Raw genomic sequence first — 11,546 nt, forward strand, 5'->3', positions numbered from 1 at the left:
CTATAGTCATGTTGTACAGTAGATCCCTGTAAGTTATTCATCTTATACCATTGTTTGTACCCTTTCACCAGCATCTCCTTATTCCTTCCTCACAACCCCAGCCCATGGCAACCACCTTTCTACTCTCTACTTCTATGAATTCACCTTTTTTATTCTACATATAAGTGAGATTATACAGTATTTGTTTAATGTGCCTGGCTTGTTTCACTTTGCTAATGTCCTAAAGATACAGCCATGTTGTTGCAAATGGCAGGATTTCTTTGGTTTCATGGTTGAAAAATATTCCATTATATTTTTGTATTCATTCATTCATCGATGGATAACAGGTAGTTTCCATATGTTGAAGACTGTCAGTAATGTGGCAATGAACATACGAGTTTAGATATCTCTCTTTTTTTACTTTAGAGAGAGAGAGCATGAGAATGGGAGAGGGGCAGAGGAGAGAGTATGGAGCCCTAGATGGGACTTGATCCCACAACCTGGGATAATGACCTATGTCAAGATCAAGAGTCGGATGCTCAACTGACTGAGCCACCCAGGCATCCCTGGATATCTCTTTGAGGCACAAGTTTCCTTTCCTTTGGATGTATATAAAAAGTGTTATTTCTACAAAAACAGACACATAGACCAATGGAATAGAATAGAGACTCCAGAACTGGACCCACAAAAGTATTGCCAACTAATCTTTGACACAGCAGGAAAGAATATACAATGGAAAAAAAGACAGTCTCTTTCACAAATGGTGCTGGGAGAACTGGACAGCAACATGCAGAACAATGAAACTAGACCACTTTCTTACACCATTCACAAAAATAAACTCAAAATAGATGAAAGACCTGAATGTGAGACAGGAAACCATCAAAACCCTAGAGGAGAAATCAGGAAAAAACCTCTCTGACCTCAGCCGCAGAAATTTCTTACTTGACACATCTCCAAAGGCAAGAGAATTAAAAGCAAAAATCAACTATTGGGACTTCATTAAAAAAAAAAACTTCTGCACTGCAAAGGAAACAATCAACAAAAATAAAAGGCAACCGACGGAATGGGAAAAGATATTTGCAAATGACATATCGGACAAAGGGCTAGTATCCAAAATCTATAAAGAGCTCACCAAACTCCACACCTGAAAAACAAATAATCCAGTGTGGAAATGGACAGAAAACATGAATAGACACTTCTCTAAAGAAGGCATCCAGATGGCCAACCAACACATGAAAAGATGCTCAACGTCACTTCTCATGAGGGAAATACAAATCAAAACCACACTCAGATACCACCTCACACCAGTCAGAGTGGCTAAAATGAACAAATCAAGAGACTATAGATGCTGGAGAGGATGTGGAGAAACGGGAACCCTCTTGCACTGTCGGTGGGCATGCAAACTGGTGCAGCCACTCTGGAAAACAGTGTGGAGGTTCCTCAAAAAATTAAAAATAAATCTACCCTATGACCCAGCAACAGCACTGCTAGGTATTTACCCAAGGGATACAGGAGTGCTGATGCATAGGGGCACTTGTACCCCAATGTTTATAGCAGCACTTTCAACAATAACCAAATTATGGAAAGAGCCTAAATGTCCATCAACTGATGAGTGGATAAAGAACTTGTGGTTTATATACACAATGGAATACTACGTGGCAATGAGAAAGAATGAAATATGGCCTTTTGTAGCAACGTGGATGGAACTGGAGAGTGTGATGCTAAGTGAAATAAGCCATACAGAGAAAGACAGATACCATATGGTTTCACTCTTATGTAGATCCTGAGAAACTTAACAGGAACCCATGGGGGAGGGGAAGAAAAAAAAAAAAAAGAGGTTAGAGTGGGAGAGAGCCAAAGCATAAGAGACTGTTAAAAACTGAGAACAAACTGAGGGTTGATGGGGGGTGGGAGGGAGGGGAGGGTGGGTGATGGGTATTGAGGAGGGCACCTTTTGGGATGAGCACTGGGTGTTGTATGGAAACCAATTTGACAATAAATTCCATATATTAAAAAAAAACTGAGAATAAACTGAGGGTTGTTGGGTGGTAGGTGAGGGGAAAGTGGGTGATGGTTGATGGGTGATTGGTGAGGGCACCTGTTGGGATGAGTACTGGGTGTTGTATGGAAACCAATTTGACAATAAATTTCATAATAAAGAAAAATAATAAAAAATAATAAAAAAGTGTGATTTATGGATCACATGGTAGTTATACTGTTAATTTTTTGAGGAATCTTCATACTGTTTTCTGTAATGGCTCTACCTATTTACATCCCCACCAACAGTGCACAAGCATTTCCTTTTCTCTACCCTCTTGCCAGCATTTATCTTTTTTAAATGAAAAAAAAAAACATTATTTGTAATTGAACTATGGTTGGTATATAATACTTTATTAGTTCAGGTGTACAACATAGTGATTTGATAATTACATTCATTATGAAATGTTCATCATCATAAGTGCAGTTACCATGTGTCACCATATAAAGTTATTATTACAATATTGGAATGTCAGAAAGACAAATACCATATGATTTCAGTTACACGTGGAATCTAAAACCAAAAGAACAAACAATAACAAAAAGAGTAATAGTCTCATAGAGAATAAACTGGTGGTTGCTGGTGGGGATAGATAAATGAAACACTTGTTTTCTTTTCTTTTTTATATTAGCTACTGTAACATATATGAGGTGATAGCCCAATGTGGTTTTAATTTAAATTTCCTTGATGATTGATTTCCTTGATGTTGAGCACATTTTCTTATACCTGTTGGCCTTTTGTATGTCTTCCTTGGAAAAATTACTATTTAGGTCCTTTGTCCATTTCTTAATTTTTTTTTTTTTTTTTTTTTTTTTTTGCTATTGAATTAATTATATAGTGGCGCCTGGGTCGCTCAGTTGGTGAAGCGGCCGACTTCGGCTCAGGTCACAATCTCGCAGTCCGTGAGTTCGAGCCCCGCGTCGGGCTCTGTGCTGACCGCTCAGAGCCTGGAGACTTCTTCAGATTCTGTGTCTCCCTCTCTCTCTGACCCTCCCCCGTTCATGCTCTGTTCATGCTCTCTCTCGGTCTCAAAAATAAATACAGGTTAAAAAAAAAAGAATTAATTATATAAATTCCTTACATATTTTGGACCCTAATCCCTTATCAGAAGTATTATTTGTGAGTATTTTTACTCCCATTCTGTGGGTTGCTGCTTCATTTTGTTGTTTTCTTTGCTTGCAAGAGCTTTTTAGTGATATGATTCCACATGTTTATTTTTGCCTTTGTTGCATTTGCTTTTGGTGTTATATCCAGAAATTCATTACAAGACCAATGTCTAGGACCATTTTCCGTATATTTTCTTCTAGGAGTTTAACAGTTTAAGATTGTACATTTATGTCTTTAATCCATCTTGAGTTGATTTTTGTGTAAGATGTAAGATAAGGGCCCACATTTAGTCTTTTGCATGTGGATATCCAGATTTCCCAGTGCCATTTATTAAAGAGACTATCTTTTTCCCATTGTGCATTCTTAGCACCCTTGTCAAATATTTGTAGACTATATATGTGTGGGTTTATTTCTGGACTCTCTATTCTGTTACACTGGACTATGTATCTATTTTTATGCCAGTACCATACTGTTTTGATTACAGAGCTTTTTGATAGAATTTGAAACCAGGAAGTGTGATGCCTCCAGTATGTTCTTCTTGTTCAAGATACCTTTGGCTATCTAGAGTCTCTTATGGTTTCATATGATTTTTTTTTATTTTTTCTATTTTAATGAAAATTGCCACTTGCATTTTGATAGAGATTGCATTTAATCTATACTATACCAAAATGTTCATACTATGCACATTTTAACAATAGTAAGTCTCCCAACTCATGACCACTTGATATCCTACCATTATTTTTGTCTCCTCCAATTTCTTTCAACAATATCCTACAGTTTTTAGTATATAGATCTTTCATTTCCTCTGTTAAATTTATTTCTAAGTATCTTTTCTTTTTGATGCTATTGTAAATCAGATTGTTTTCTTAACTTCCCTTTCAGATAGTTAATTATTAGCATAGAGAGATGCAACTGATTTTTGTATGTTGAATTTGTATCCTGCAACTTTACTAAATTCATTTCGTTGTTCTTTGTTTTTGGTGGAGTCTTTAGAATTTTCTCTACATAAGACTATGTAATCTGCCAACAGTGGCGATTTTACTTCTTCCTTTGGATGTCTTTTATTTCCTTTTCTTGCCTAGTTGCTCTGGTTAGGACTTTACTATTTTTCAGAGAAGTGGTGAAAGTGAGCATCATTGTTGTGTTTCTTAAAGGAGAAGCTTTCAGATTTTCACCATTGAATATGATGTTAGGTGTGGGCTTGTCATATGGCCTTTATTATGTCTAAGAACTTTTTGCTATACCTTATTTATTGAAAGTTTTTATCATGAAAACATGTTGAATTTTGTCAAATGTCTATTGAGATGGTCATATGGTTTTTATTTTTTATTCTGTTAATGTGGTGTATCACTTTTTTTATTTGCACACATTAAACATCCTTGCATCCCAATAATCTCATTTGGTTATAGTATATGATGCTTTTTAAATGCTGTTGAATTTGGTTTGCTAGTATTTTGCTAAGGACTTTTGCATCCATGTTCATCAAGAATATTGGCCTGTAGTTTTCTTTTCTTTTAGTGTCCTCTTTTGGCCTTGGTTTCAGGGTAATGCTGGCCTTATAAAATGAGTTGGAAGCATTCCCTCCGTTCAATTTTTGGAGAAGAGTTTGAAAGCAATTAGCACTTGTTCTTTTTAAATGTATGATAGAATCTACCAGTGGAGCTACCTGGCTCTGGACTTTTCTTTGTTGACAGATTTTTGATTACTGATTCAAAATCCTTACTCATTACTGGTTTATTCAAATTTTCTATTTCTCTGTGATTCAGTCTTGGTAGGTTGTATTTTCTAGGAATCTGTCCATTTCTACTAGGTCCAATTTGTTGGCATGTAACTGTTCATAGTAATCTCTTATGATCCTTCTTATTTCTTGGTATCAGTTGCAATGTATCATTCATTTACAATTTTATTTGTCTCTCTTCTTAGTGTAGCTACAAATTTGTCAGTTTTGCTTATCTTTTCAAAAATTCAATTCTTATTTTTGTTATTTTTTGCTGATCTTTTCTATTGTTTATTCAGTTTCTATTAATTTACATTAGATTGTAGTAGTTGTGAGAGTCCAGGAAAGTAGATAAAACATACCATCATAATTAGATTGTAGTAGTTGTGAGAGTCCAGGAAAGTAGATAAAACATACCATCATAATGATAATTTCTGTTACATCCAATATAGTATTAAAACCTTAGGAAGGAGAAAGCTCCATGTTGAAGTCCAATAAAATCACACTGCATGAAGAATTTCATGGTCAAGATAGGATATAGTAATGATTTGGGGCTTTCAAGGCTTGTCCTTAGTCTGAGACCACAGTGCCTGGCATATAGTTAGTACTTAATAAATATTTGTTGCATGAATTAATTTTTCACTTACTATACATATTCAGAGTTTCAAATGGGTTGCGGTGGCCCTTTAGCGTACTGTAGAAGAACCACACACCTGAAGGAGAGGCCACTTCCCTCAAGACTTAGAACACTCTTTGACCATTGATTGGGGTTATCTGTGAATGGCTAGGTGAATAAGCATCATATGTCAGAGATCCTCAAAACTATCCCCAGGTTTGGCAGTTTGATAGAAAGGCTCACAGGACTCAATATATGGTTTTATTTGTAGTTAAGATTTATTATAATAATACATTAAGGATACACAGCTAGACCATAAAGGAAAAAAACACAGGTGGAATCTGGATAAATCCCTGTGTGGGCTTCCTTATGCTCTTTTCTTCCTACGAGGAGTCACACATAGTGCACTCTTCTCCCATAAAAAAAAAAAAAAACCTGCAAAGTATGTTAAATAGTATCTACTATAAATACCCATTAGAGACTAAGTGCCCAAGGTTTTTACTGGGGACTAATCACATAAGTATTCTCTTTTTAGCACATACCAAAACTCCAGAGTCCCAGAAGGAAAGCAGGTGTTTAGAATTAAACTACATTGCTTGCACAAGTAGTCTAGGCACAGTGAGCCACCCTAATCACCTAATTGTTGACTGGAAATACTCCAAAACCTAAGTTACCAGATGCTAGCCAAGGATCAAACTTATAAGCAGGCTTTTTCTAAGAGTAGCAGTCTCAGGTCTGCTATATTAACTCTTTTTTGCACACTACCCATCTGCTGTGCTACAACTGACGTTGATATCAGGATATTCACAGGCCGTATAATCTTCCAGGACAGCATTCCTCTGCCACCTCTCTGGTGTTTGTGGGCTGTTTTGACTCAAGGGTCATAGGAAAAGGAAAAGTGTCTGTAAAATAAAGTCTACCTTCCCCAATTGGCATAGACAGTTTTTCTGGTATTTACTGCTCTAAATTGTGATGGGTAGATTAGACCTCCATGAAATTTGGGGATCCTTCAAGGTAGTGTATCCATGTGTTTTTTTCCTCACATTGGGTAGCTGCCTTTATCCACAACTAGCCTTTTTTTGAGAATTAGAGGAAGATGAGTTTGCCAGGGCAAATGGATGGATCTGATTAAGCCAATAATATCCAGAAACCCCAGGAACTGCTTGATTCCTTGATTAACTAGAGGGCATCTCAGTGTAGAACTTATGAAATTTTCCTTGGAATCATGTGAATACCTTGGCTCAACATTATTCAAAAACTCCTTCTTCAGGATTTTGAAAGCAAGTTTGACTTAGTAGTGATAGTGCTATACTAGGTCTAAATCAATGGTGTTGTTCACTTTTAATACAGTTATCACTGTGAGTTTACTTTTCCTTGGGAATTTAGGTAAATATATCTTGAATCCTCAATTTCACAACCTGGGCAACTTCAACATTCTCCCCATGATTTCTGTGAATGTTCAATCTCATATCCTCATATATGCCTCTTTGCTATTTACAGACAAGAAGGAGATATTAGTGATTGCCTAGGGCTAGGGGTGGGGAGTGGTAGGAGGGGAAATGAGGAGTGACTGCTAATGTGTATGGGGGTTCTTTTTGGGATGATGAAAATGTTCTAAAATTGATTGTGATATGGTTATACAATGTTGTGAATTTACTAAAAAAAACATTGAATTGTACATTTGAAATAGGTGAGTTGTATAGAATATGAATTACATATCAATAAAACTGAAATTAAAAAATAAGGATATATGTAGATTTTTAGACTTGTCAGATTTACCACCAGAAGAGTTGTAGCAGTTTGCCTTCTGACCATCAGTGCCTATTCCTTCAGTCTCACCAACAGAATTCATTCTCATATTCTTGCCAGTCTGTTATGTGAGAAATGGTGTCTGTGTATTTTTACTTTGCATTTCTTTAATTTTGAGTGAGTTTGAAAACTTTTCATATGTTTAAGGGCCATTTTTAGATCTTTTATGTGAATTGTCTATTCACATACTTTACCCATTTTTCTCTTGGGTTTTGGTCTTTTTGGGAGGCTGGTATTGTTCACTTATTTTTTTCCAGTTTTATTGAGAAATAATTGACATGCCTCACTGTATAAGTTTAAGACATACAGCATGAAGGTTTGATTTACATATATTGTGAAATGATTGCAATAGTTTCAGCTGACATCCATAATCTCATACAGTTACAATATAAAGAAAAGAAAGAAAAAAAAGAAAAACAATTTTCTCCTTGTAATGAGAACTCTTAGGATTTACTCTAATTTTAAGAACTTTTCTATATATCATTCAGCAGTGTTAACTATAGTCATCATGTTGTATAGTATATTCCTAGTACTTATTTATCTTATAACTGGAAATTTGTACCTTTTGATTACCTTCCTCCAATTCCCCCTCTCCCTACCTTCCACCTCTGATAACCACATGTCAGATCTCTTTTTCTATTATTTTTTCCTCAATTCTTAAGAGTTATATGTACATTAGGTATATGAGCCATTGTGTCATCACCCACACTCTTAACCATTTATACTCTACTGCTGCCCTGTTCTTAAACCCCATTCTTCTAACATTTATAATTGGAAGTGGCTCAAGTACTCACCACACAATGATTTACATTTAGCATAGTCCCTTAAAACCTACTATCTAGGACAATTATTCACAGTTGTGTTCCTCTGAAGGTCCACCAGTCCTGGAGGAATGGAGGCAGGTAGAGTGGCTTGACATATTATTCGCGGGGACTTGGAAGTATTTACTTCCAATACTGTATTTTTCTACAGTCTAGTCCTGCAAGGTGAAGAACTTAATATCTCTCTTTTGCAATCTTTCTGGCCACACCCACCAATACTAATAAGTCAAAATGAAATCACTTTCTGGGGTAGTAAGATCTCTTGCCATGGCAGTCAGCTTATGTGGCAGGGCCATGAAGAAGGGCCACCATTCTGTTTCTTATACTATAGATGAACTTGAGAAAAAAGGCAATAATTTTTTCTTTTGTTACAGTCTTATCTATACCAGTGCCAGCACCTCATACAGCATCTTTACTATTCCTCCTGTGGAGTGAGCTTGCCTCATATTTTTGGGTGGGGGAACTGGCCCTTGACTCCTTTCAGTTGCCTTCTCCTTGACAAGTTGGAAGTGTGTTAAAAAATTAATCACACAATCACCACATGACACAGCAGTTGCATTATTGAGGATTTATCTCAGAGAAATGTAAAGTCCTCTCCACACACAAAAAATTGTACATCAATGTTCATGTGGCTATATTCATAATATCTAAAAAGAATGTAGTTGCCCTTCAGTAGGTGAATGGTTAAGCAAACTGTAGTATATTCATTTTTTTTCCTTTTTTAAGTTTATTTATTTATTTTGAGAGAAAGTACAAGTGGGGGAGGGGCAGAGAGAGAGGGAGAAAGAATCTCATGCATGTTCTACACTATCAGTGCAGAGCCTGGCATGGGGCTGAAAATCATGAACCATGAGATCATGACCTGAACTGAAGTCGGACACTTAACTGACTGAGCCACCCAGGTGCCCTGAACTGTGGTATATTCATACCACAGAATGCTACTCAGCAATAAACAGGAATAAATTATTTTTTTAATATGAAATTTATTGTCAAATTGGTTTCCATACAACACCCAGTGCTCATCCCAAAAGGTGCCCACCTCAATACCCATCACCCACCCTCCCCTCCCTCCCACCCCCCATCAACCTTCAGTTTATTCTCAGTTTTTAAGAGTCTCTTATGCTTTGGCTCTCTCCCACTCTAACCTCTTTTTTTTTTCTCCCCCTCCCCCATGGACTTCTGTTAAGTTTCTCAGGATCCACATAAGAGTGAAAACATATGGTATCTGTCTTTTTCTGTATGACTTATTTCACTTAGCATAACACTCTCCAGTTCTATCCACATTGCTACAAAGGCCATATTTCATTCTTTCTCATTGCCACGTAGTATTCCATTGTGTATATAAACCACAATTTCTTTATCCCTTCATCAGTTGATGGACATTTAGGCTCTTTCCATAATTTGGATATTGTTCAGAGTGCTGCTAAGGAATAAATTATTAATATACAGAAGTTGGATGATTTTCAAAGACATTATGGTAAGTTAAAAAAAAAATCCAGTCTCAAAACGTCACCTAGAGTATGATTCTTTTTATGTGTTATTCTTGAAAAGACAAAATTAGTGTCAATAAATAGATCAGTGGTTCCCAGGGATAAAGAATGGTGGTAGAAGAGTGTGTGAATAGAAAATATTAGCATGAGGAGATTTTTGGGGGTGATGTAACTGTCCATTCTGATTATGGCAGTAGTTGTATGAATTTATACCTGTGTTAAAATTCATAGACCTGTACAAAAAAAATAATTTTTGCTTTAATTTTAAAAATAAATTTAAAGTAAATTCAATATAAAAATACTAACCATGCAGTTAATGACTTATGAATCCCATTAACTTAAAATATAGTGGAAGGGAGCCAAAATGTAAAGGATCATGAATGTCCAACTGGGTAATTTGGGATTTATTCATCAAGTAGTGAAGAGGAATGAAAATTTTTAATTTTGGCAATAAAAAATATACATTGGAATCTTATTTGTACAGATATCACCCTGAAAATAGCAGAGGATAGATTGAAGAGAGTAAAACAGAAAGCATGAGATATTCTAGCTGATAGATAAACGTGAGACAAGGAGAGTAAGAACAAAAAAAAATTTGGGTTGGGTCTAGATTTGTTAGACATTATGATAAAATTGGTAGGAATTAGCCACTGATTTGACTGACAGATAAAATCTTTTGTTACTAAGTTGTTTGAAAGAACCCTTTTTTCCTGTGTTGTGGCTAAAAGTTTAATTCCATAAAATTTTAGAGCAGCAGACCTTTAGATCTATTTGGTAGACAAAACTCTATCTTGTGTCAGAACAGAACTTCTGGAACACAGTCACTGGAGGCAGAACTAGCCATTCCAAAGTCTGCAGACTCATTACTATCTGACAGTTATGTGAATGCTGGCTCTGTCGCCAGATTCCCATAATAATGTTAACTTTTACTGACTGCTTACCATGTGCTAGGTCCCATTTTAAGTGCTTTGTATACACTGTTTAATCATGTCAAAAACTCTCAGAGATTGTACTATTATAATTCCCTGTTTCAAGATGCAAAAATTATGACACAGTTATGCCTACAATTCAAACAGAAAGTAAGTGATTAAGCCTATTCAAAACCTAGGCACCTTGATTTTAAGGCCCAGACTCTTGAATGTTATACTATGCCTGAGATCCTCAAAAGCAGGTGAATAGAAAGAGAAAACCACATTGGTAACTTTTTCTGTCTTAACAACTTCTCTCCAATCATTTCTGCTTTCTGTGTTACCTATTATTATTGTTATTTTTATTCTCTTTGCCTATCATAAAATATTCCTGTCCTATAATCAGTCCCCTCACAGTCACTTGGTAGAAAAATCTCTTCTTTGTAGTCTTAATTTCCCTGCCTCTATTAGGTATTTTGGATGACTCTTTTGGTGAGTCTTTCTCCTAGCTTATCCTGATAGGCAACTCTGTGTTTATATATTTCAGAGTCAGAAAGTAGGTGGGGCTGAGGGACTACTGGGATAAATTGAGTAGGCCTGCCTTCTGAGTCATTTTCACAAGCATGTAGAGTAGGGAAGTTTTATCTTAATAACCACAGGCAGGTATCAGGGAGCCAGGAGGAGGGAGCAAATTTTGCTGAAGGGCGAGGCTGTACATGTTAATAGAGGGTCAAGAAAACTATAGCCAGCACATAAAATCCAGCTATTATCTGCTTTTGTAAGTAAAATTTTATTGGAACACAGCCATGCCCATTCATTTGTTTTGTCTATGGCTGCTTTTATACTACAACAACAAAGTTGAGTAGTTGCAATAGAGATCACATGGCTTGCAGAGCCTAAAATATATGCTCTCTAGCCCTTTATAAAAAACATTTGTCAACCCTCGGTATATAAGATGGAGCATCCTGAGTGATTGGAGATTTTTGTGTAGCTAAATACTAAGAGACAGAATCTGTATTTTAAATAAATACATTTGGGAGCATTGAGAGGAGAAACTAGAT

This window comes from Herpailurus yagouaroundi, unplaced genomic scaffold, assembly GCF_014898765.1.
Source record: "Herpailurus yagouaroundi ecotype Mexico unplaced genomic scaffold, PumYag 67203, whole genome shotgun sequence".
Classification (NCBI taxonomy): domain Eukaryota; kingdom Metazoa; phylum Chordata; class Mammalia; order Carnivora; family Felidae; genus Herpailurus; species Herpailurus yagouaroundi.